At 41.2% G+C, this 27,794-nt stretch overlaps 1 pseudogene; it reads right to left on the bottom strand.

The window, feature by feature from the left end:
- Positions 1-26,478, bottom strand: part of LOC121026012 (nucleoplasmin-3-like) — a 62,075-nt pseudogene extending 35,597 nt beyond the window's left edge.
- Positions 26,479-27,794: the final 1,316 nt, after the last annotated feature.

Genomic DNA, 27,794 nt, shown 5'->3' with positions numbered 1-27,794 from the left:
ACAGAGACAGAGCATGAGTGGCAGAGGGGGAGAGACAGAGGGAGACACAGAACTAACAGGCACCAGGCTCCACACTGTCAGCACAGAGCCTGACGTGGGGCTCGAACCCACGAACTGTGAGATCCTGACTTGAACCGAAGTTGGATACTTAAGCGACTGAGTCACCCGGGTGTCCCTATGTGTTTTGTTTCTGGTTTTTTGTTTTCTGAACTGAACACTCTAAAATGAAAGTAAGTTGGCAACATCAAGCCCCATTACTGAATACTTCACTGTACGTGTCCTGAGATCAAGGACATTCTCTTAAATAACCACAGTACCACAGTCAAAATCCTCCTTCTCCTCCTTTTCTCCTTCTTCTCCTCTCACTTCTTTTCTCCACCCCTCCCTCTCTCTGGGTATCACAGGCCTATAAATTTTTACTTATTTCCTGCTACAGTAAAATACAGTAATTTTCTCATTCATGCCCAAATTGTCAAATTGCTTTATCCTACAATATATTTCAACCAAACCGATAGTATTGACAATAAATCTACGGAGTAAAGTTTAAGATATATATATCTTATATATATGGAAATGGTTTTCTTGCATTTTAGTTTTTAGAGAGTGTATCATATATATATATATATATATATATATATAGCAGCTCTTTTTACCTTTAGAATATATGCCACTAAATATATAGCATATTGGAGTCAGAGAACAGTGCTCATAAGTTGCTTGAAAGGATTTATGGTTTTTTTCCCTGTGTGATTATATTATCAAGTTTTTTAATGTTTGTTTATTTTTGAGAGAGAGAGAGAGAGTGCAAACGGGGGAAAGGTGGAGGGGGGGAAGGATGCAGACGATCTAAAGCAGGCTCTGCACTGACAGCAGCAAGCCCCAGGTGGGGCTTGAACTCACAAACCTGAGATCATGACCTGAGCCAAGTCAGACCCTCAACTGACCGAGCCACCCAGGTGCACTATCTATTCTTTGATACACAGCAAGGTTCATCGGTTTCCGCTTATGGTCCATATTAGGATTTGATTTTTTTTTTTTTTTTGCTTTTTTTGATGTAATTTTAGTCTTGAATATGTAAGCTATTAATAGATTTCAAAAGCGAGAACTACACAGAAAGTCATCCTCAAACAAGTCTCAGTGCCATCTTGATACCTTTCTCTCCATTCATACCTCCATAGTAGCAAATTTTATGTTTCTGATGGTCCTTCCTGCATTTTTTTTTGTTTTGCAAATATTAAGCACATGTACATGTAACTATACATATGGGGTTATATATTGTTTTATGTTTTATATATATATGCACATATATATATATATACACAATATACACAATGTAAATAATGTGTATGTGTGTAGACACACGTTGTTATACCTATGTGTGTGGCAAGTGGTTTTTTCTCCCTTCTTTCGTACACAAAATGTAGCCGACTGTAGACTGTTCTATACCTTGATTCTTTTTTTTTTTTTTTTTTTTTTTTTTGTTTAATAAATCTTGGGAAGTACTCAGGTTTTTTTTTTTTTTCAGGTTTATTTATTTATTTTGCGAGAGAAAGATTGAGAGAGAGAGAACGAGTAGGGGAGGAGCAGAGAGAGAGATCTGGGGCTTGAACTCACGAACCAGTGAGATCATGACCTGCGCTGAAATCAAGACTTGGACGCTTAACTGACTGAGCCATCCAGGTGCCCCGGAAAGTACTCAGTTTCGATTCATGGAGTTTGTCTCCATTCCTTCTTTATAGCTGTATCGTACTCCATTGTGGGGCTAGTTTGTTCGACCACTCTACAGGAACAGAGATGCATTATTTTCAGTCATGTGATAAATAATACATGACTAATAAACTTAGGAATATATTGTGTTAGTCTTGTGGAGGTATATTTTCAGTGCGGCTGAGTAAAAGAGTATGTATGTATTTAATTCCATTCCGTATTGCCAAAATCTCACCAAAGCGTTTGTGCCGTTTTGCACTTCCCGTCATTAACGATGAGTGTGCATATGCTTGGGCACTATCTTGCAACAGAGCGTTTGGTCAAGCATTTCATTAAAAAAAATTTTTTTTTAAGTATGCTTTGCACCCAGTGCAGAGCCCAACAAGGGGCTTGAACTCACAACCCTGAGGTCGAAAACTGAGCTGAGATCAAGAGTTGGATGCTTAACCGAATGAGTCACCCAGGTGCCCCAAACATTTCATTTATGCCAATTAATAAGCATAAAGGATCTTTGGGTAGTAGTAATTTATATTTCTGAGTGATTTTAAGCATATTTTCCTATGTGTAAGGGCCGTTTTATGTTTCTCCCTGCAATTTCTCTGTCACATCTTTTTCTCGTTTTTCTGTTGGGCTTTTGGTATCTTTCTTCTCAATTTGAAAAAAGTTCATATATTTATTTATTTTCCTACTTTTATTTTATTGTGGCAAGGACACTTAATATGAGGTTTAACCTCTTTACAAAATTTTAAGTGTACAATATATTGTTTACTATATGTACAATGTTATACAGTAGATCTTTATTTTATTTAAATTTTTAAATGTTTATCTATTTTTGAGAGAGAGAGACAGAGCACGAGTGGGTGAGGGGCAGAGAGCGAGAGGGAGACACAGAATCCGAAGCAGACCCCGGGTTCTGAGCTCTCAGCACAGAGCCCTACGTGGGGCTCCAACTCATGAACCGTGAGATCATGACCTGAGCCGAAGTCGGACGCTTAACCGACCGAGCCACCCAGGCGCCCCTGTTGCATAGATCTTTCGAATTTATTCCTCTTGCTTAACTGAAATGTTATACGCATTGATTACTAACTCCTTATTTCCCCCTTTCTCCAGCCTCTGGCAACCACCATTTCATTCTTTGATTTTATGAAGTTGACTATTTTAGATACCTCAAACAAATGGAATCAGGCAATATTTGTTTTTCTCCGACTAGCTCATTTCACTTAGCATAATGTCCTCAGTGTTCCTCCATGTTGTCACATATTGTGGCATTTCCTTTTTTTCAAAGACCAAATAGTATTCCGTTGTATGTATATACCATATATTTTGTAAGTCATTTCTCTGTTCATCGACATTTAGGTTTCCACGTCTTGGTTACGGTAAACAATGTTTGAATGAACCTAAGAGTGCTAATATCTGTTTGAGATCCTAATGTCATTTCTTCTGGATAAGTACCCAGAAAGAGGATTGCTGGATTATATGGTAGTTCTAGTTTTAATTTTTTGAGGAACCTTTATACTATTTTCCAAAAAGCCTGCACTATTTTTCACTTCCACCAACATTGTGTGCAAGGGTTTCTTTTTTTTTTTTTTTTCAACGTTCATTTATTTTTGGGACAGAGAGAGACAGAGCATGAACGGGGGAGGGGCAGAGAGAGAGGGAGACACAGAATCGGAAACAGGCTCCAGGCTCTGAGCCATCAGCCCAGAGCCCGACGCGGGGCTCGAACTCACGTACCACGAGATCGTGACCTGGCTGAAGTCGGACGCTTAACCGACTGCGCCACCCAGGCGCCCCATGTGTGCAAGGGTTTCAAGTTCTCCACATACTTGCCAACATTTGCTGCCTTGTGTTTTTTTTTTTTTTAAATAATAGCCACCCTGACAGTTGTGACCTTATTGTGGTTTTGATTTACATTCCGCTGATAATTAGTGATGTTGAGCATGTTTTTTTCATATTCCTGTTGGCCATTTGTATGTCTTCTTTGGAAGAATGTCTATTCAAGTCCTTAGGCCATTTTTAAATTGGGTTATTAGTTTTTTTACAATTGAGTTGAAGGAGTTCGTTATGTTTTGGATATCAACTCCTTCTCAGATGTGTACTTCGTAAATATTTTCTTCCATTTTGTAGGTTGCCTTTTCACTCTTGATTTTTTTTTCCTTTGCTGTGAAGAAACTTTTTAGTTTAATGTGTGTGTGTGTGTGTGTGTGTGTGTGTGTGTGTGTGTTTTGGCCTGTGCTTTTGGTGTCTTATCCATGAAACTGATGCCAAGACCAATGTCATGAAGCGTTTCAACCTATGTTTTCTTCTAGGAGTTTTACAGTTTGGGGTCTTACATTTAAACCTATAATTTATTTTATTGATACCTGTGTATGGTGTAAAATAAAGGCTTAATTTCATTATTTTGCATGTGGATATCTCACTTTCCCAACACCATTTGTTGAAGAGACTTTTTCCTCCATTGTGTATTCTTGGCTTCCTTGTCAAAGACCAGTTGACTATATATATATGGGAATTTATTTCTTCGCTCTTTATTCTGTTCCATTGGTCGATACGTCTGTCTTTATGTTAGTCTCATACATACTGTTTTGATTATTATAGCTTGCTAATATATTTTGAAATCAGGAAGGATGATGCCTCCAGCTTTGTTCTTCTTTCTCAAGGTTGATTTGGCCATTCATGGTCTTTGTGGTTCCATATAAATTCTAGAAATATTTTCTGTTTCTGTGAAAAAAAAATGCCATTAGGGGCCCCTGGGTGGCGCAGTCGGTTAAGCGTCCGACTTCAGCCAGGTCACGATCTCGCGGTCCGTGAGTTCCAGCCCCGCGTCAGGCTCTGGGCTGATGGCTCAGAGCCTGGAGCCTGTTTCCGATTCTGTGTCTCCCTCTCTCTCTGCCCCTCCCCCGTTCATGCTCTCTGTCCCAAAAATAAATAAACGTTGAAAAAAAAAATTAAAAAAAAAATGCCATTAGAATTTTGATAGGTGTTGCATTAAATCTGTAGAAAACTTTGAGTGATATGGAAATTTTAACAATATTAATTCTTTCATTCCTTGAACATAGAATGTCATTTCATTTGATTTTGTATTGTTTAATTGTTGTCATCAATGTTTTGTAGTTTTTAGCATACAAGTATTTGATCTCTTTAGTTAAGTTTATTTCCAAGTGCTTAATGCTTTTTGGTGCTATTGTAAATGGATTGTTTCCTAACTTCTTTTTCAGACAATTCATTGTTGGTGTGTAGAAATGCAACAGATTTTTGGATATGATTTTGTGTCCTGCAACTTTACTAGAATTCGTTTCCTAGATATAATGTTTTTTTAATGAAGTTTTTTTAGGGTATTCTGTTTATAGAATCGCTTAACTGACTGACCCACCCAGGCCCCCCTACTTATGTTTTATAAGAAAATTTAATTTTCATTTTTGTGTAGTAGAATTTATCTATCTTCTCTTTTCACTCCCTTATTTTTTTTAAATGTTTATTCATTTTTCAGAGACAGAGAGAGACAGAGCGGGAGTGGGGGAGGGGCAGAGAGAGGGGGAGACACAGGATCTGAAGCAGGCTCCAGGCTCCGAGCTATCAGCCCAGAGCCCGACGTGGGGCTTGGACCCATGACCCACGAGACCATGACCTGAGCTGAAGTCGGACCCTCAACTGACTGAGCCACCCAGGCGCCCCATCATTCCTTCTTGATTTTTAAGGCCTATGTCCAAAAGCTTTCTCCACTTCTGTATTATAAAGGAATTTATCCATGCTTTATTTTAGTACTTAAATTGTCCATGTGTTTTTGTTTTTAAAATACATTTTCAACTTTAGCCTCAAAATGTCTATCGAACTGAATTTCCCTTTAATAGCCATCTGATTTCCTGTCTTGAGCTCCCCAGAAGCAGACCCTACGTTGAGGATTCATAAGTATGTGATTTATGTAAAAAGGGCTCCCAGAAGAAATTAGGAAGGAAGTGGGGGAAGCAGGACAGAGAAGGGAAAGAAGCCAAAGCATAGTGAGACGTCAGGCAAGGTGATCCCTCAAGGGAGCTTTATGGTTAAGTTATGCCTCCAAGATGTCCCGACTTGCGGCAAGGAAGCTGAGCTTTCGTATTGCCCCATCCATCAGTCACTGGCTTAAAGCTGTCCCAGGCAAAGAAAGCAGGTCATCAGAAGAGCCTCAGATGTGGCCTTTGGAAGCAAACACACATCCAAACCAGGAAGGGGGGGGGGTGCAGAAACAGTAAGAGAAATCTGAAGGGATCTGAGTACGAGCCATGCTTTCGCCACAGCTGGCAAAACCTAAAAAGCTTTTAGGTTGTGGGAGGGGCATGGCCGGTGTTGAGAAGGAAAGAGAGAGAGGAAAAAAAACAAACAAAAGCAGAGAAGCCATCATCTCTGGTCTCAGCAATCCTGTTAATTGTGACATTTTCTGAGGGTTCCCCAGGGGCCTGTCCGCGACCTCCTCCTGCTGGCCGATCATCTGGAAATCCGAGGGCAGACTGCTGACCCTGACCGAGGGTCCCTTCCAGCCAGAAGACCTCATGAACACACTTCTAGGTTTTCAGTGAGATGAACCCATGAAGTCTCCCTGGAGACCAAGGAGGTCATTGGAGGCCACTGACCAAAATGGGAGCTTTTCCAGCACCCACTCCCCTTCTATCCTTTCGCGGATTGAAAGATTAAGCCTCGAAGTCAAATATGGGAAAATTGATTGGATACGTGACTTTAAACAAGATTCCGCGTGCCCCCATTGTCCGTTTCTTCATATGAAAAAGAGCGATAACGCCTACATTGTGAAGTGAGGGTAGTAATGAAAGAAAATAAATATATAAAACCCTTGGCATGGCTTCTGACACACATTATTATTATCACTCGTGATTGTCATTCTCCCTGGATATTTCTCACACTGTTGCCTTCCCTCCAATCCTTTCCCCAAGGTCCCTCATTCTCCTCTAAATAACCTCTCTTGTATCCTCAAACACTTCGCAGAGCACTGTCTCCGGGCTCTCTCCAGAGCACAACGTCTTCCCTGAAATTTCCAAGCTGCTTCTATGGGAAAGGCTGATTCTTCCACACCCGCTTACCGTATGCTGTGGCTTGATCAGGTCTCCTAACACTCCCAACACGACTGGCAGATTATCATTCCTCCGTCCTGGGGCAAGAAATCCTCCTTTATTCAGATTTGTGCCAGGGGCGCCTGGGTGGCTCAGTCGGTTGAGCGTCTGACTTCGGCTCAGGTCATGATCTCGCAGTTCGTGAGTTCGAGCCCCACGTCGGGCTCTGGGCTGACGGCTTGGAGCCCAGAGCCTGCTTCGGATTCTGTGTCTCCCTCTCTCTCTGACCCTCCCCCACCCACGCTCTGTCTCTGTCTCTCTCAAAAATAAATAGACATTTAAAAAAATTTAAAATAAATAAATAAATGGTTCTGGGACCACTGGATATCTACATGCAAAAGAATGAAGTTGGACACCTACCTCACACCATATGCAAAAGTTATCTCAAAATGAATGAAAAACCTAAATATAATAGTTAAAACCATAAACTTTCTATTAAAAATATAGGAGTAAGTCTTTATGACTTAGGATTTGTACAATGGAATCTTAGATATGACATCAAAATAGCATGAGCAACAACAGAAAAACAGATAGATTGGACTTCTTCAGAACGAAAAACTTTTGCGCAACAAATAATACTATCAAGAGAGTGAAAAGACAAGCCACAGAATGAAAGGAAGGATTTACAAATTATATATATATATGATAAAGGTCTAGTATTTAGAATATATAAAGAACTCTCACCACTCAAGAACTATAGGATAGACATCCCAATTAAAAAATGGGCAAAGGACTTAAATACACATTTCTCCAAAGAAGATAAACAACTTGCTAATAAGCACATGAAAAAATGCTCAACACCACCAGTCATTGGAGAAATGCAAATGAAAACCACGATGAGATTTCAGTTCACATCACTAGGATGGCTATAACAACAACAACAAAAGGAAAATAATAAGTGTTGGTAATGATATAGAGAAATTGGAACTCTTATACATTGTTGGCGGGAATGTAAAATGATGCAGTCACTGTGGAAAGCATTTCGGCAGTTCTTTCTAATGTTAAACAGAGTTACCATATAATTCAGCAATTCCTCTATTAGGTGCGTACCCAAAAGAACTGAAAACGGGTATATGAAAATACATGTTCATTAAGCGATGAATGGATAAATTGCTCTATATACATGCAGTGGAATATTAGCCATTAAAAGGAATGAAATACCGATACATACTACTATGTAGATGAATCTCAAAAAAATTATGTTAAGTAGAAATAGCCAGACACAGTACTTCACATACTGTACGATCCCATTTGCATGAAATACGCCAAACAGGTAAATCCCTAGCGACAAAACACAGATTGGGGGTTTCCCAGGGGCTGGGAAATGAGGGAATGGAGCGAAACTGCTTCATTGGTACAGGATTTCAGTTTGGAGTGACGGAAATGCTTTGGATTTAGATATAGGTGGTGGTTGCTCGGTTACTTTTCTGTTACGTGAATTTCACCTCGGTCAATTTTTAAAAATCCGCTTTTCCTGCTATACTTCTCCCTCCAAGCTCAATTCACCCATTCATCCCGGTCAGAAATCTGGACATAACTCTGGATCTTTCATTTTCCCCATTGCCAACATCCTATTAATGACGCAGTCCATTTGGCTCTGGATTCACTGAATTTCTTGAATTTTTTTCCTATACTCTATCTCAGTTTAGAGTCAGTTTAGGCCCCTCAGTTTAGGCCATATGCTAGTGTAATCGTGTCCCAACTGGATTCGTTGTCTTTAAACTTACACCCTTTAACCTCTCATCCTTCCACCACACAGCAAGAACTATGTGGAATAGTTACTCTCAAATCTTAGAGTGCGTCAGAATTATATAGAGTGCTTTTTAAAACATAAATTGGTGGACCCTATGCTCAGATGTTCTGATTTGGTAGGTCTGATTCAGAGGAGCCCTAGAAGGTGCATTTCGAACAAGCTTTTATGTGATGCTTATAATTCTGGCCCAGAGGACTACACTTTGAGAACCTCTACTATATGACTTTATTGATTGATTACTTTCTAGTTGAAAATCCCCTTGTCGTTATCCTAAGAGACTCCAGGGTCTGGCCCTTGTGAATCTCCCCAGCTTCAGTTTTATCTAGGGCCCATCTGTACCATATCCATGTTAATAACTTCAGCACCTTCTCTTCCATAAAGCTATACCATTTAGGGCTCTTTAGAAGCACCTGCAACCGACTTGGGTTTATTTAGGAAAAAAAAAAAAAAAAGGAAATTTATTAGAAGTGGATCACAGATATAATTGCAAGGTTGGAGTACCAGATTCAGAAATAGACAGACGTCAGGACAGATCCGGGATCTAGGGAGCAGGAATTAGAATATGACCATCTGGCCCAAGAGGTAGTTTTGGAATAAGCCAACTGTATCTGTTTTTCCATCCTTGAATTTCTCAAGATGAAAAACCCGTGGAGAAACCCTGTATTCCAGCCTGGGTTATATACAGTCCTCTTGGTCAGGGAAGACACAGTCGCCTTAGACCCATAGTCACGCTGACACAGCACACAGAAGGAAATCAGGCTGTGGTTACCCGATTAGTGTGAATGAATACTCAAGGGACACAAAACCAAAAATACCCACTACTATTTCCTTCTTTGTGCCCTATTGTGTATTGTGTAAACTTCTATATTACTTAAGACTTCTAGTAATTTTTGTATATGTGTCTTTCCACCCTACTAGACAATGAGTTCCTTGGCAATGGGAACCATGTTTCTTTTTTTTTATGTCTACAACTTAGCATCGCATGTGACATCAAGCAGGTGCCCAACAAATGTTTGTTGAATGGATAAAGAAATGAACAGAGAAATGAAATTGAATGGATCGAGGGCACAGGTGAATTACAGATGAGAGAGGAGACCAAGCACCAAAAGGAGAGGAAAAAAAGAAGAGTACAGTGGTTTGGGTGATTCCTCAGAAGCGGGAAACACACAGAAAAAGAAGAAAAGTCACCTTGAGCAAGAGGAAATTTGCTGTTTCCTCCCAGGACCAGAGATGTTCAGAAAAGAAGAAGAAGAAGAAGAAGAAGAAGAAGAAGAAGAAGAAGAATGGAACTTTTTAAATTTTTTTCAACGTTTTTTAATTTATTTTTGGGACAGAGAGAGACAGAGCATGAACGGGGGAGGGGCAGAGAGAGAGGGAGACACAGAATCGGAAACAGGCTCCAGGCTCCGAGCCATCAGCCCAGAGCCTGACGCGGGGCTCGAACTCAAGGACCGCGAGATCGTGACCTGGCTGAAGTCGGACGCTCAACCGACTGCGCCACCCAGGCGCCCTTGGAACTTTTTAAAAAATATAATTTATTGTCAAATTGGTTTCCATACAACACCCAGTGCGCATCCCAACAAGTGCCTTCCTCCATGCCCACCACCCACTTTCCCCTCTCCCCCATGCCCCCATCAATCCTTAGTTTAACTGCTTCATTGAGGCATGACTGCCTTACAACGAACTTCACATATTTAAAGTGCACAATTTTGGGGCGCCTGGGTGGCTCAGTCGGTTGGGTGGCCGACTTCGGCTCAGGCCATGACCTCATGGCTCCTGGGTTCGAGCTCCATATGGGGCTCTGTGCTGACAGCTCAGAGCCTGGAGCCTGATTCAGATTCTGTCTCTCTCTCTCTCTCTGCCCCTCCCCTACTCGCGTTCTGTCTCTCTCTCTCTCTCAAAAATAAACATTAAAAAAATTAAAAAAAAATTGAAGCGTACAATTTCATGTTTTGACACATATATTAGCTCGTGAATCACCACAATGAAGATAATTAGCATGTCCATCACACTGAAAGGTTTCTTCACGCTTCGTTATTATCCCTCCCTCCAATCACTCCCAGTGAATCTCGTCTATGGTATTTTCTGTTGCTGCTAGTTAGTTTACGTTTTCTAGTAGGTTGTATAAAACTAATCATAGGGTACGTGTGGGTTTTTTTTTTTTTTTTTTTGGTCTCACGTCTTTCACTTAGTGCAATTATTTTGAGATTCATCCATGCTGTTGTGTGTATAAATAGTTCACCCTATTTCATCGCTGAGTAGTATTCTGATGTACTGATATATCATAATTCTTATATATATTCACTTGTTAATGGACATTTGAGTTATTTCCAATTGGGGACTATTACAAATAAAGTTGTTGGGAGCATTCGTGTACAAGTCTTTGTATAGACATATGTATTCTTTTCGATAAATAATCAAGTGTGGAATGGCCAGTTCCTATGGTGGATATATATATTTAACTTAAAAAAAATTTCTAAGAATGCCGCTTCTGACATGACAACATCATAGGCTTTGTGGATATGCTTCTCAGTTAAACTGGTAAAAATTAGTTTGAAAACAACCATTTAAAGTCTCCGAAAATTGTTCTCAGGACATATGAGAAATGAAGAAATGTTTTTCAAGAAAATCTACACAAACTCAGTGAGAACTGCAAGACTCTATGGTATCTGAATCAACACCTATGCCCATCTTCCCCCCTCCCAGCTCAGTGAGGTGGAAACTATGCTCCAGATATGTGCGCCTAACAACAGAAGCAAAAATGGACAGAATTAAAGGGAGACTGCAATAAACTACCTTCGACAAGGAATGGAACCACCGAGCAGGAAATCAACAAGGAAATAGATGAGTTGGGAAACGCTATAATTCCTACAGCTTTGTAACAGAACTTGAAGTCTGGAACTGTGATAACTCTAGCTTTGCTCTTCCTCTTCAAAATTGCTTGGGCAATTCAGGGTCTTTTGCGGTACCATATAACTTTTAGGATTTTTTGTTGTTACCAAATGCTGTTGGTATTTTGATAGGGATGCATTAAATCTGTAGATTGCTTTGGGTAGTATAACCATTCCAACGATATCGGCTGTTATGCACAATGGAACATTCTTCATCCATAAAAAAGAATGAAATCTTGTCATTTGCAATGGCATGGATGGAGCTAGAGGTTCATGCCAAGCGAAAGAAGTCAGCCAAAGAAAGACAAATACCACCTGGTCTCACTCATATGTGGCATTTAAGAAACAAATGAGTATAGGAAGAAAGAGAGAGGCAAACCAAGAAACAAACTCTTAACTATAGAGAAAAAAATGATGGTTATCAGAGGGGAGGTGAGTGGAGAGATGTGTTAAATCGGTGATGAGGATTAAGGAAGGCACTTGCTGTGATGAGCACCGGGTGTTGTATGGACGTGCTGAATCACTATATTGTACACTGAATCTAATATAACACTATTAATTCTATTGGAATTTAAAATAAAAAAGAACAACACTGTAAACCAACTATACCTAACAGACATCTGTAGAAAACTCCACCTCAAGACAACAGAATACACATTCTTCTCACATGCACATGGAACATTTTCCAAGATAGACTCTAAAACAAACCTAATTACGTTTAAAAGGATAGAAATAATACGAAGTATGTTCTCAGACCACAAGGGAATAAAATTTAAAAACCAGTAGTAGGGTAACTTGCAAAAAGATGGAAATTAAACAGCACTCACATAAATCTCACATAAACGACCAATAGTTCACAGAAGAAATCCCAAAGAAAATTAGAAAATAATCTAACGTGAGTGAAAATTAATAACTTTCTGCCTGAAGGCATTGGAAAAAAGAAGAACAAACTAAAACTAAAGTGAGAAGAAGGAAGGAAAAAATTATTAGAGCAGAAATGAATGAAATAGAAAATATAAAAAAATAAAGAAAATCAGTGCAGCCGAGGACTGGTTTTTTGGAAAGAATGAGCTTTAATAAAATTAATAAAATTGAGAAATGTTTAGCAAGGATTATAAGTACAATGAACAATTGTATGAAAATAAATTAGGCAACACGACTTAAATGAAATGGCTAAATTTCTAGAAAACTCAGGAACCACCGAATGTGAGTCAAGAAAAGCTAGACCATTTGAGTGGACTTACGGCAGTTAAAAGATTGAATTAGGCATCAAAAAACTACCTAAAAGAAAAGGCCAGGCCCAGACGGCTGCACTGGTGAATTCTACCAAACAGTTAAAGCAAACGAATAGCAGTTCTTTACAAAGTCTTCCAAAAGAAAGAGAGGAAGAACACTTCCCAACCTTGGTACCAAAACCAGAAGAATATATCACAAGGAAACTGCAGACCCATACATCTTATGAATATACATGTAAAAATCCACAACAAAATAGCAGGAGACCAAACTCCGCTACATATAAGAAGGATTATGCAACATAACCAAATGGGATGCCAAAGTGGAAAGTTGGTTTCAAATCCAAAACATTAATTAATATCATATAACAAAGAACAAATGATCGCCTCAATAGAAGCAGAAAAAGCATTTGAGAAAACACAATACCCATTAGAAACAGAGGGGAGCTTATTCTGATAGAGGGGATCTCACACCTGTTGTTTGGGTTTGAGTTTGGTATGTTCTTTATAGACTTTGGATACTAGCCCGTTATCCGGTATGTCATTTGCCTTTTAGTTTTGTTGATTGTTTCCTTTGCCGTGTAGAAGTTTGTTATCTTGATGAGGTCCCAATAGTTTATTATCGCTTTTAATTCCCTTGCCTTTGGAGATGTGTCGAGCAAGAAATTGTTGCAGCTGAGGTCAAAGAGGTTGTTGCTCGCTTTCTCCTCTAGGGTTTTGATGGTGTCCCGTTTCACATTTAGGCCTTTCATCCATTTGGGGTTTATTTTTGTGTATACTTTTTGATTTATTAAGTCTTCTCTAATTTCTCTTGATGATGGTTTATACGTTTCAGTGTGCCGGTCTCACATATATTTTGTCACGTTTATCCCCAAGTATTTTCTATATCTTATTGTGAATGGTATTGTTTTTGAGTTTCAGTTGCTGATTTTTGTTGCTTGCCTATAGGAATACTGTTGATTTTTGCACATTAATATAAAATCCTGTCACCTTGCTAGGCCATTTATGCATTCATGCTACATTTTTATTTATAGGAGTTTATTCACGAATGACATATTGTTTGCAAATACAGTTAAACTTTTCAGTATGGATGTTCAGTTTTAAGGTGAATACATGTTTAGGATTGATGTGTTCTCTTGATGAACTGACCCACTTACAAGCTTACTGTCTTTATCCCTAGCAATGTTAATTTCTCTGAAATCTACTTTGATATGAATGTATCTTCAGCTTTATTTTGATTAGTGTTATCATGGTCTGCCATTTCACACTTTGAATTTTTAAGCTATTTATAGGCAAAGCATAGTTTGATCCTGATTTTTTAAACCTAATCTGAGCCTTTATGAAGTTTTAATGGGAGTGTCAAGATCATTTATATTTTATTTGATTACTGATTGTGTTTAAGTCAAACATCTATTTATTTTCTTCGAACTGTTCTTTGTTCAGCTCTCTTTTTCGCCTTCTTTTGGGTTGATTTTTTGTGATTCTGTTTTATCTCCTTTGTTGAATTATTGACTATAATGCTTTGTTTTGTTATTTTGGTGGCTGCTCTAGGTTTTATAATGTACATCCTTACGTTATACTAGTTGTGCCTTTTGGGGGGCATCTATCTTATGTTTATATATGTTATAAACCCTCCAATATATTGTTATTTTTGTTTTAAACCAAGGTTTGGTAAGCTATAGCCCGTGAGTCAAGTCCAGACTACCATCTGTGTTTGTAAATAAAGTTTTATTGGAAAGTAGTGACATGTACTCATTTGCGTATTGCTTATGGCTGCTTTCTTGCAAAAACAGCAACATTAAGTAGTTGTGACAGAGACCATATAAGCTACCAAGCGTAAAATACTTTGGACTGGGCTCTGTACAGAAAAAGGTTTCCAATTCCTGCCTTAGACCATCAATAATATCTTAAAAGGGATTTAAGATGGGGCGCCTGGGTGGCTCAGTCGGTTGAGCGGCCGACTTCGGCTCAGGTCACGATCTCACGGTCCGTGAGTTCGAGCCCCACGTCGGGCTCTGGGCTGACAGCTCAGAGCCTGGAGCCTGTTTTCAGATTCTGTGTCTCCCTCTCTCTCTGCCCCTCCCCCGTTCATGCTCTGTCTCTCTCTGTCTCAAAAATAAATAAACATTAAAAATTTTTAAAAAAAGGGATTTAAGCAATGAGAACTTATTTTTAATATTCATCCATGTAGTTATTATTTCCGCTGATCTTCCTGACTTCGTGTAGATCCAGATGTACATCTCAAATCATTTTCCTCCTTCTTGAAGGAATTTACTTTTTAGAGCACAGCTTTTATGTGTGTGAAAATGCCTTTATTTTGCGTTGAGTTTGAAATATATTTTCACTGGGAAAGAATTCTACATGGACAGTTGTTTTTCTTTCAATGCTTTGAATATGTCGTGCCTTTGTTCCTCTGGACTTAATGTGTTTTTTTCTCGGGGTACTTTTTAGATTTCTTTTCTTTATCAGTTGTTTTGTGAAATGTATTATGCGCCTCGATGTAATTTTCTCTCTGTTATTTGTGTTAGGGATTTGTTGAACTTTTAAAATATGTTCACCTATAGTTTGCATCAAAATTTTTTTGCTCTTATTTTTTCAGGGACTTTTTTTCTCCTCCTTTCCTCCAAATCCTCTCCTTCGAGGACTCCAATTTCACATACATTAGGCTGCTAGAAATTGTTGTACAACCCCTTAACGTTCTATTATTTTTCCCATCTTCTTGGACGTTTTTTATTGCTATGTGTTCAAGGTCAGAACTAGACATTCTGCAATGTCTAATCTGCCATTAGTTCTATACAGTGCCTAGAAATTGTAGTCTTTTTATCTCTAGAATTAAAAGCCCAGTTGATGTCTTTGTTTTAGCTCCCATTTTCAACATGTCCAATCTGTCATCTAGCTTCTTGACCATTTGTTAACAAGTTAAATGTCTTTGTCTACTGAGCTCTATCAGAGATCAGCTCGGATCTATGGATCAGTTAAATTGGCTCTGCTGATGCAGGCTGGGCTCCACTTGATGGTTCGCCTGCATTTTCTCATGGCTAGGGCAGCTCTACCCTCTAACTGTATGTCTTTAAGTCAACTGGCGTGGCAGTCAGGGATTCAGGCCTCCCGACCAGCCATGTTCTTTTTTTTTTTTTTTTTCATGTTTATTTATTTTTGAGAGAAAGAGACAGAGAGACAGAGCATGAGCAGGGGAGGGGCAGAGAACGAGGGAGACACAGAATCCAAAGCAGGCTCCAGGCTCCGAGCTGTCAGCACAGAGCCCGACGCGGGGCTCGAACCCACAAACCGTGAGATCATGACCTGAGCCGAAGTCGGACGCTCAACCGACTGAGCCACCCAGGCGCCCCTCAACCAGCCATGTTCTTATGCATATCTGCTTTCCTAGCCAAGGCACCTCCATTCGGAGGCCTCTTTATTAGGGACCTTTGGCTAGTGCATCTCTCTGTCACCTCTACGGAGAATATTTTTTCAGGGATTCTAAAGAATATTTTACCCACTGTACCTCAATATTCAGTACTTTCCACTCTTAACCTTTCCATCTCTTTCTTCCCCTCACCTCCAGATCCATTAATGGAAGGAGGTTTTTTGCTTGGGGCTCCCTCAGCAATAAGATGATTCCTTTTTTTAAAAATCTTTTTAACATTTATTTATTGTATTATTGAAAGAGAGAGAGAGAGAAAGAGAGAGTGAGTGCGGGAGGGGCAGAGAAAGAGGGAGGCACAGGATCTGAAGCAGGCTCCAGGCTCCGAGCCATCAGCACAGAGCCCGACGCGGGGCTAGGACTCAGACCGCGAGATCGTGATCTGAGCCAAAGTCGGTCGCTCAACCGACTGAGCCACCCAGGCGCCCCTTTGGGCTTGTTAACTGACTACCTGGAAGCTCAGATTTTTTTTCCAGTTCGGCTCAGCTCTTCACAGAAACATGCAAAGGCTCTTAAGGTCTGGGCTCAGGATTGACTCAGCATCACTTCAGCCCACGTTGGCCAAAGCAACACATGACTGAATCTAAAATCAAAGGCCACGGAAAGCACAAGGATAGGAAGGGTGAAGAATTGATTTCCACGATTCGGTCTACCATAGGTGGCATGGGGCAAATTTCTTGCCCACAGAAGGTTAGACAACCTCTTGGCTCAGCCCAACATCCTCAATTCAGGTGGCTAGTGATGTTTCTGGGCCATATGTACAGATAAGTTGTCACCCTAGAGAGCCGTCCGTAAGTGGCAGAACCTTGATCACCAACCTTGTATTAGGTCACTTACCTAACATACAACAAGTATTTATTGAGCACATGCTATGAGCCAGAAACTGTCACTGGGAGTGACACCAAACCAGGAGCAACAGAGTTGCTGCCCTGAGAGAACGCAACCGAAATTTAAATGTAAGAAAACAGACATAACAATGATTTCAGACGTTATAAGCGTGACAAATAACGTGCTGAATCAAAGACTTGCTGAAAGTCTCCACCAGCTAAGGTGGCTGAGAACAGCACGATCTCAGGTGAGTTGTTTTAAGCACAGCCAGGGAGGCTCAAGAAGGGATGAAGAGATTATGGGATTATCTAAGATTATCCATCATGGGAAGAAGCGGACCTCATAGCAGGATCCAGGGTTTCCCTTTGTTTTCAGGGAAAACTTCACTTTTTACTATTTTTTTGTAACTGCATCAGAACGGCTCATCCTAATATATACAGAAGAGCCCTCTTCTCTAGGAAGAAAATCTCTGGGGGGTGGGGTGGGGTGGGGCGGGAAACCACACCATGAATTATGTTTCTGGAGAAGAATGGACCTCATCTTTGAGTAAGGGGGATCTACCTTTTTTACATTAAGGAAAAATTGGGCCTCATATTTAGTGGGCCATCAAAGCATCTCTCAGCAGCTGTCAAGAGGAATCATAATGAGAAGAAGAGAGTAGGGACTATGGGGAGCGGTAAACGATGCGTGAGTGGGAAGCAAGAAAGTCTGGGAGGAGACTGAGAAGAAGATCCCGAGCAGGGAGAAAATTTCAAGAGTGGGACCATTGTGTGGGAGACACAGAGAGAAAGCTGGCTGAGAAGGTGACATCCCAGGATGCACTTTGGGCCAGAGACTTTGGTATCTAACTGCCTACGTGTGGGGAGGGAAAATATTGTCCAGGTAACTCTCGGGCTTTCCAGATTTGTAGCTGAAACAATGGGGCTATCTAAATATTATTCCTGGCACAGATCAGGTGAAGAAATCACAGATTCCGAGTCACTTCCTCGTCTGTATACATCCTTTAAGAATCTAGATCGATTGGCCCAATCCTGTTAATAATTTCTTGATTCACTTTCCGCTTTACGTCAAGCAGTGGAGCCCGCTCTGTAGAAATCACGTGGAGACTTGGTTGCCGGCGTCACAAAGCTCTACAATGTTTCAAAAAACCACTTATTCTGCAAACCTTCCCCGGGCCTTCCTTTCCTCGTCTGTACAATGAATGGCACAGGGAAGGTATATGTGGAGGGTTGCATTGTCCGTGCTTTGAGGGGGGTGGGCAAAATGACCACTACCCCCAAGGTTCTGACATTCTAGCAAGTTTGCTCCAGATCCAATGTACCTTCCATTTCCATCATGATTAGTTTGAATAAAATTAGATAGTTTAATGAATGATATTATTGTGCTTTCTTCCCCTTTGAGCACAAAGTATAACTTTTGAAGCCCACATCAACGGTGAAGTGTTCCTTGTTCTTTTTGTATTCTCTATTCTCCATCCCCTTTGTCTGTGATCAAATCAGGGATCCTTCCATTCTACAGGCTGATTCATTATTTCAGCTGTATTTTCAATGCTCTCTCATTACCCCTCTTCTGTGTCCACCCACAACTCCACCTACAGTGTCTATAATGTGCCTTCTATCTACTGTAGCTTAATAAAAGGGAAATTATGCTAATTTTATTCCAACTTTAGAAAAGTAAAACCTGTACCATTATTCTTCTGCCCCTCTTTCCCTTTTATTTATTCATTTCAAAAGAAAAAGTGTCTAATCATCTGAGAAAATTGTACTTGCACAATGTTAACCACTTTCCTATTTAATTAAGTAGGTTTTTCCAATTGAGTTTGGATAGATTAAGAAAGCCAGTCTTCGAGTAGCCAGGTTCTGATGCAATTAGGGGCTGGGTCCAAGGCAACTTCAGTGTCAGCTAATAATTTTGGTGCCTGGGAGGTAGCCTGGAAGGTCTGTTGCATGTGCTGCATTGGGGGTGAGGGGCACCATTTCTGGAGGCAAAAGTCCAAGGCTTGGTACAGAATCGAGACCTGAGCATCAAGCAGGCTGCTTGCACATTAAATACAGCCATTAATAGGCAAGGGATCTGTGTCTGCAAATGCCTACAGGTGCAAAAGTTTACCTTCAAATTCTTCTTCAAGAAGAATTTCTTTGCAGCACAGACCAGCTTTGTTGAAAAGATCCTTGAGTAAGGATACAGAGAGGGAGGATTGAGTTTCCGAGGCCCAGAGTCCCTCAAGGAGGAGAGGCGAACTACGCACTGTTTGGGCCAAGTCTGGGGAAGGAGAGCTAGCCAGCGGCGGAAATCTCAACGACGAGTCTCGGAGCAGAGGTGGTTCTGTTTGGGAGTATTCACGTGGAACACTGTGTGTCATCTAACCCGCTTCTCCCCTGTGGCCCCCCAAAATCTTCCATAAAACCTAGGATATAGTCGGTATGATTGGCTTTCTTGCAGAGAGGGATTAAGGGGCCAAGACTTCATCAAGTTCCGCTCAGGAAAAAAATCATGCTCAAGACTCCCGGATGAAAGCTGCATCTGACATCAAGATTTTACAGAGACGTCTTTTTCCTTCCCGGGACATGTGTTTTATCATTGTCAAGGCGCTTCAGGAGTCTCGATGTGTGCATAATGTTACGTTCCGGGGGGGGGGGGGACAATTCAAAATTTCGTTTTCTGGATGAAAACAACAACAACAACAACAAACAAACCAATAAAGCTTGCCCCAAAGCAAGCAGTTGGCTATTGGCAAAGCAGAGTTAGACTCTGAGGTCCTTTGACTCAGGTATCCTCTTAATTTGTGTAAGTAGAAAACACATTTACAAATGGAACTTACGTGAAATGAACTTTACAAGCCCACTTTTCAAAAGACGCAGAGATAAAGGGCAGGAGGAAGAAAGATTCGGAAGATTTTGCGTGTTTCTACCCCCGTTCTAGCCACAACGAGTAGGCCATGGCATAAGCATAAACTGTGGGGTTAGAATTTTTTTCTCTTTGCCTGTCTCAGACGCGGCTTAATATCTCATGACGGGAGCATCTTAGCCCATTGAGTGTAATCATGTCTTTAAAGATATAGATTTTTATAAATAACAGGATCACTAAAATCACAGCGACGCTTCCTTTGATTTTAAAATGTAAAAACAATGACATAACTCTCATTGTTGGAGGAAGGGCTATCTGTGTTGTTGAGCTTAGTGAGTCAGTCCTTTGTAACTTCTTTCAAGAAAATGAATGAAGGAATGAATTACTTTAAAAAAAATTAATGTTTATTTATTTTTGAGGGAGGGAGAGAGAGAGAGAGAGAGAGAGAGAGAGAGAGACAGAGCACAAGCAGGTGAGGGGCAGAGAGAGAGGGAGACACAAAATCCAAAGCGGGCTCCGGGCTCCGAGCTGTCAGCACAGAGCCGACGCGGGGCTCGAACTCACGAACGTGAGAGATCATGACCCGAGCTGAAGTCGGACGCCCAACCGACTGAGCCACCCAGGCGCCCCAGAATGAATTACTTTTTTATAGATACAAAATATCAAACACTCCCAAGCGGTTAGAAAATAATGCAACATACGTCTATATACCGGTCACTCAGAGCTCAGATTTAACAGTTATTTTGCCCTAATAGAACTGTTTTGTTTTGTTTTGCTTTTTTTTTTTTATTTTTTTTTAAAATTTTTTTTTCAACGTTTATTTATTTTTGGGGGGACAGAGAGAGACAGAGCATGAACGGAGGAGGGGGAGAGAGAGAGAGGGAGACACAGAATCGGAAACAGGCTCCAGGCTCCGAGCCATCAGCCCAGAGCCTGACGCGGGGCTCGAACTCACGGACCGCGAGATCGTGACCTGGCTGAAGTCGGACGCTTAACCGACTGCGCCACCCAGGCGCCCCTGCTTTGCTTTTTTAAGATAAGGTTAAGGAGACTATGAGACTTCCATCCCTAAACCTTTCTTCCTGTCTCCCTCCCTCTCTGGAGGTAATCACTGTCCTTGAATTGGTACATAACATTTCCATGATGTTTCAGGCTTTCACTACCTACCTACCTATCCATTAGCTATAATTGATGTGTATAATGGAAACATATGTTTATGGATCGACTTACGTTCCCTCCCCCGAATTCACATATTTAAGTCCTATCCCCCAGTACCTTGGGATGTGACCTTACGTGGACATAGTGTCATTGAGGATGACATTTAACTAGTGAGAGTTAAGAGGAGGTCATATTGAGGTAGGATGAGTCCCTAATCCAGTATGGAACTGGTATCCTTATAAAGAGTGGAATTTGGGAACAGACACACATTTTCCAGCTTTACTGAGATACGGGTAATATATAACATTGTGTAAGTTTAAGGGGTGCACTGTGAGGATTTTGTATTCCTATATATTGCAAAATGCTTACCACGGTAAGGGCAGTTAACACGTCCTTTGCCTCCCATAAGTACCATTTGGTTGTTTCTGTTCTTGTTGTTGTTATGGAGAGAACATTTAAGAATCAGTCTCTTAGCAACTTTCAAGTATACAAGGCAGTTTTGTTAACTATAGTCCCATGCTTACGGGACGTCCCCAGAACGTACTCCTCTTATAACTTCAAGTGTGCATGCTCCGGTCAACATCTCTTCATTCCCCCCAACCTAACCTGCCTCCCCCCGGCTCCTGGTAAACACTGGAGTTGGGCTTTGTTAGATTCCACATATAAGTGAGATCTTACAGTATGTGTCCTCCTCTGTCTGACTTACCGCACTTAGCATAATGTCCTCACAGTTCACCCATGTTGTTGAAAATGACGAGATTTCCTTCATGTTTATAGCTGAATAGCATTTCATTAGATATAATACATGCGTGTAAGATATAATATATTTTTTACCCATTCATCCATCAGTGGACACTTAGGTTGTTTTCATACCTCGGCTATTGTCAATAATGCTGCAATGACCCTAGGGAATTTCTGGATTTACTTGGTATTACTATGATTAATTTTTTTTTTTTTTTAGGAAACTCCGTACTGTTTTACTCAATGATTGTACAAATTTACATTTCGAAAACAGTGTAGATGGGTTCCCTTCTTTCCATACCCTTGCCCACACTCATTTCCTCTTGTCGTTTTTCTAATAGTCATCCTGACAGGTGTGAGGTGATATCTCTTTGTGGTTTTGATTTACATTCCCCTGTTTATGTCCTTTGCCCGCTTATAAATTGGATTGTTATTGTTTGTTTGCTTCTGCTCTTGAGTTTTAGGAGTTCCTTCTATATTTTGGATATTAACTCCTTTCAGGTATATATCTATTTCAGTCTTCAAATATTTTCTCCAATTCTGTAGGTTGCCTTTTCACTCTATTGATTGTTTCGTTTTGGTGTGTGCAGAAGCTTTTTAATTTGATATCTTCCCACGTGTTTATTTTTGCTTTCGATGAATGTATTTAAATTCTAGTTAGTTGATCTACAGTGCAATATAGGTTTCAGGAGTAGAATTCAGCGATTCATCACTTACATACGATACCCAGTGTTCATCACAAGTGCCCTCCTCAATGCCCATCACCCATCTAGCCCATCCCCACTCACCTCCCTCTGTCAACCCTCAGTTTGTTCTCTATCGTTAAGAATCTCTTGTGGTTTGGGGCACCTGGGTGGCTCAGTCGGTTAAGTGTCCAACTTCCGCTCAGGTCATGATCTCATGGTTCGTGAATTTAAGCCCCGCATCGGGCTCTGTGCTGACAGCTCGGAGCCCGGAGCCTGCTTTGGATTCTGCGTCTCCCTCTCTCTCTGCCCCTCCTCCACTCACAAGCTGTCTCTCTCTCAAAAATTAATAAACGTAAAAAAAGAAGAAATTTAAAAAAAGAGTCTCTTGTGGCTTGCTTCTCTTTCTTCTTTTTCCCCCCACTTCCCTTATGTTCATCTGTCACTTCTCTCAAATTCCACGTATGAGTGAAATCATGTGATGTTTGTCTGATTTACTTATTTCGCTTAGCATAATAAGTTCTAGTTCCATCCACGTTGTTGCAAGTGGCAAGATTTCATTCTTTTTGATGGCTAATATTCCATTGCATATCTATACCACATCTTCTTTATCCATTCATCAGTCGATGGACATTTGGGCTTTCTCCATAGTTTGGCTATTGTTGATAGTGCTGCTATAAACATCGGGGCGCATGTACCCCTTCGAATCTGTACTTTTGTATCCTTTGGGTAAATACCTAATAGTGCAACTGCTGGATTGTAGGGTAGATCTATTTTTAGTTTTTTGAGGAACCTCCAGACTGTTCTCTGGAGTGGCTGCACCAGTTTGCATTCCCACCAACAATGTAAGAGGATCCCCCTTCTTCACCGTTCTCACCAACACCTGTTGTTTCCTGCGTTGTTAATTTTAGCCATTCTTACAATGTGTGAGGTGCTATCTCATCATGGTTTTGATTTGTATTTCTCTGACGATGAGTGATGTTGAGCATCTTTTCCTGTGTCTGTTAGCCATGTGGATTTTACAATAGACAATTGCAAAATTGTCTATTCATGTCTTCTGCCCATTTTTTAACGGGATTGTTTGTTGTTTGTTTTTTTTAGGAGGGGGTTGAGTTTGAGAAGTTCTTTATAGATGTTGGATACTAACCATTTATTAGATATGTCATTTGCAAACATCTTCCCCCATTCCATAGGCTGCCTTTTAGTTTTGTTGATTGTTTTCTTTGCTGTGCAGAAGGTTTTTATCTTGATGAAGTCCAAAGAGTTCATGTTTGTTTTTGTCTCCCTTGTCTTGGGTGATGTGTCTAGTAAGAAGTTGCTACGGCCAAGGTCAAAGAGATTGCTGCCTGTGTTCTCCTCTAGGATGTTGATGTTTTCCTGCCTCATATTTAGGTCTTTCATCCAGTTTCATTCTTTTGCCTGTTGCTGTCCAGTTTTCCCAACACCATTCGTTGAAGGGACTTTTTTTCCATTGGATATTCTTTCCTACTTTGCCAAAGATGAGTTGACCATATAGTTGTGGGCCCATTTATGGGTTCTCTATTCTGTTCCATGGATCTATGTGCCACTACCGTCCTGTGTTGATAAGCACAGCTTTGTAATATGGCTTGAAATCTGGACTCATGATGCCTCCAGTTTTGTTTTCCTTTTTCAGGATTGCTTTGGCAATTCAGGGGCTTTTGTGGTTCCATACACATTTTAGGATTGTTTGTTCTAGCTCTGTGAAGAATGCTGGTGGTATTTTGATAGGGATCATATTAAATGTGTAGATTGCTTTGGGTAGTATCGACAGTTTAACAATATTTGTTCCTCCTATCCAGGAGCATGGGATCTTTTTCCATTTTTTTGCGTCGTCTTCAATTTCTTTCATAAGCTTTCTAGAGTTTTCACAGTACAGATCTTTTGCCTCTTTAGCTAGGCTTATTCCTAGGCATCTTATTGGTTTTGGTGCCCTTGTAAATGGGATTAATTCCTTGATTTCTTTTTCTGCCGCTTCGTTACTGCTGTATAGAAATGCAACAGATTTCTGCATGTTGATTTTATATCCTGTGACTTTGCTGAATTTGTGTGTTAGTTCTAGCAATTTTTCGGTGGAGTCTTTTGGGTTTTCTACATAGAGTATCGTGTCATCTGCAAATAGTGAAAGTTTGACTTCTTCCTTGCCGATTTGGATGCCCTGTATTTCTTTTTGTTGTCTGATTGCTGAGGCTGAGACTTTAATGTGGTACACCACATTAATAAAAGAAAGGATAGAAACCATATGATTCTCTCAACAGATGCAGAAAGAGCATTTGATGAAATACAGCACACATTCTTGATAAAAAAAAAAAACCCTCAACAAAGTCGGGATCTCGGACATACCTCAACACCATAAAGGCCATATGTGAAAAGCCAACAGCTAATATGCTCAGTGGGAAAATCTGAAAGCCTTTCCCCTATGGTGAGGAGCAAGACAAGGACGCCCGCTCTCACCGTTACGATTTTTGTTCTTGTTGCTTATGCTTTTGATGTCCTACCCCCAAATCATTGCCAAAACCAGTCTCGAGGGGCCTTTTCCATATGTTTTCTGAAGGAGCTTTACGGTTCCAAATCTTACATTTAAGTCTTTAATCCGTTGCAAGTGGATTTTGTGTTTGGTCCAACATAAGGGTCCAATCTCGGTCTTTTGTGTGTGGGTACCCAGTTTTATTGAACAGACCGCTCCTTTCTCACTGGGTATTTAGCACCTTTTGTCCAAGATGAGTTGACTATATATGCACTGGTTTATTTCTAGGCTCTTTATTCTGTTCTATTGGTCTATGTGTCTGTTTTTATGGCAGTAACACACTGTTTTGATTACCGTAGCTTTGTACTATAGTTTGAAATAAGGAGGTGTGATGTCTCTAGTTTTGTTCTTTTGTTTCAAGATCGCTTTGGTCATTTGACATCTATTGTGGTTCCGTATGAATTTTAATATTATTTCTCTACTTCTGTGGAAGACGCCACTGGAATTTTGATCGAGATTGTATTGGATCTGTGGATCACTTTAGGTAGTATGGGTATTTTAACAATATTAATTTTTCTAATCTTTGCACATAAAATATCTTTCCATTTATTTGGGTCTTTTTCAATTTCTTCCATTGAAGTCTTATAGGTTTCAGTATAAGGATCTTTCACCTCCTTGGTTAAATGTGTTCCCAAGTATTTTATTTTTTTCAATGCAGTTGTAAACGGCATTGCTTTCTTAATTTCTTTCTAGATAGCTTATCATTAGTGTATAGAAACATAACTGACTTTTGTGTGTTAATTTTGTATCCTGCAACTTTACTAAATTTGTTTATTCTAACATTTTTTTGTTGTTGTGGTTTTTAGTGTTTTCTATGTCTAAGAGCATGTCGTGTTTCCTGATTTTAAAGGAAAAGCTTTCAAGCTTTTATTACCGAGTATGATGGTAACTGTGGCCTTGTTATGCATGGCCTTTATTTTGTTGAGGCTACTTCCTCTGGCCATGAGGATTCATTCAAATTTAGAGGTTCAATGTCCCCAGTTTCGTCAGGTCTTCCCATACATCCCCATTCCAATTTTCAGGATCTCATTCCTTTTCAATCAATGCCTTCACTTTAATGGCAGGCACCCTGGGAAGTTGTGAATTCGATTCATTTTGTAGTGCCACAACTCATACATTGGGCTACAGGCTGGAGACCTCAGGAAGAGAGGCAGTCGGAGTTCAAAGGCAGTCTGCTGGCAGAATTTCTTCTTGCTCAGGACAGTTTTTGTTCTAATAAGGCCTTCGGCTGATTGGATGAGATCCACCCACATTATGGAGAGTAACCTGCTTTATACAAAGGCCATCAACATAACTATTACGCCCATTCAGAAAACACTTTCACAGAAACATTACGAACAATGCTTGACCAAGTATCTGGGTGAGATGGCTCAACCAAGTTGACACGTATAATTAACTATCACATTGGCCTTTTCGGTTTCCAGTAGTTAGTTTTGGTTTCTGTGTTCTCTCGTAGTTCTCTGAGCATCTTTAGATCAATTGTTTTAAATCCTTTCTTGGGCAATTCCTGGACCTCAACTTCTTCGGGATCAGTTACTGGAAGGTTATTATGTTCCTCTGGTCGTGTCATGTTTCCCTAATTCTCCGTGATCCCTAGAGCTTTGCACAGATATCTACACATTTGAAGAAGCAGTCACCTTCTCCAGATGTCATGGGTTGACTTCATTAAGGGACGACTTCAGGTGGGGGCGTGCTGAAGCGTGCTGTGACCCTGGGTCTGGTGGTATAAGGCACCAAGTACAAGGGCATGTGGCAGCACCAGCTCTGGGGAAAATCTGGTGGCTCGTCCGCTCAGGCCACTGACAACTGCATGGTCCTTGGCAGGCCCTGCAGGGGATACACAAAGGCTACAAGAGCTGCTGGGGTCTTCAGCCATCCCTCCAGGCCCAGTAGCTAGGGACCGGGACAAGCAGTGGTAGTAGCCAGAGTTGGCGGTGTGCACATCCTTGGCTGTAGGTGCCTAAGAGTGGCAGCGTCCAATTGTGAACGCACACGTTGTGAGGCGTTCCAGGGCAGGTGGCAAGGGACAGGGCCGCCTACAGGCGCACTGACGGCTGTGGAGACCCCGGGTGTCAGCGTTAGTGATGTGCACTAATGTGGCTGCTGAGTCCAGCCGTGCTAGCACAACAATGGAGGCTGGGGACAGGGTTCGTGCCAAGGGCGTGCAAGTACCTAACTGGAAGGGCCCGATTTGGCCCCAGAAGCAGCTGCGGGTCCCCTGCTTGTTGGCAGGCTGTCCTGTGGCTGCAGGCCTCCCTCCGAGTGTGCTCGGTCTGGCAATAGAGGCTGGTCGTGGTAACAGGCCCGCAGCATGCGGGTACACAGCGGCCCAGCCTAGCCCAGAGCACTCATCCAGCAGTGTGGGTCGTCCACACAGGGTCTAGGCTGGTGTCCTGCTCTTATGCAGGGGGATGGCATGATGAGGGACTCAGGCAGCTGGTAGCAGGGAATATAAATGCCTGTGGGGGCTGAAGCCAGTGTAGTCTGCAGCAGGGGGGCGGCGGGGGGGTTTCCTCAGTGGCAAAACCTGCTGGGCTTGCCTACATAGCTGGTCACTGGGAACCCCAGTTGCTCCCAGTGAGTCCCCGCTCTTGGGAACCCCAGCTTTTCTTCCTTGTTCCTAGCCATCCCTATACACACCAGCTTTTCCAGTCCCTGGGTCGGGGAAAACCAAAGTGGAGCCCTCTCGCAGGGCCTTCCAAGGCTGGGGAAGACGATCGGTCACACCAGTCTTTCTTTCCCCACCAGGGAAGCTCTTTCTAGCTGGGAATTTCCTCTTGACCCTGAGCAGTGCTGGGGGGGCAGCTTGCGGTAGGGGATGATGGATGCAAAGCGAAGCTGTCTTCCTTCCCTTTTGTGTGTGGGTGCTCTCGAGTTTTTTTGGTT

Source organism: Herpailurus yagouaroundi, unplaced genomic scaffold (genome assembly GCF_014898765.1).
Source record: "Herpailurus yagouaroundi ecotype Mexico unplaced genomic scaffold, PumYag 67793, whole genome shotgun sequence".
In the NCBI taxonomy this organism is placed as follows: domain Eukaryota; kingdom Metazoa; phylum Chordata; class Mammalia; order Carnivora; family Felidae; genus Herpailurus; species Herpailurus yagouaroundi.
Note: the sequence above shows the minus strand (reverse complement) of the source record. Positions and strands in the feature narration are given on the sequence as shown.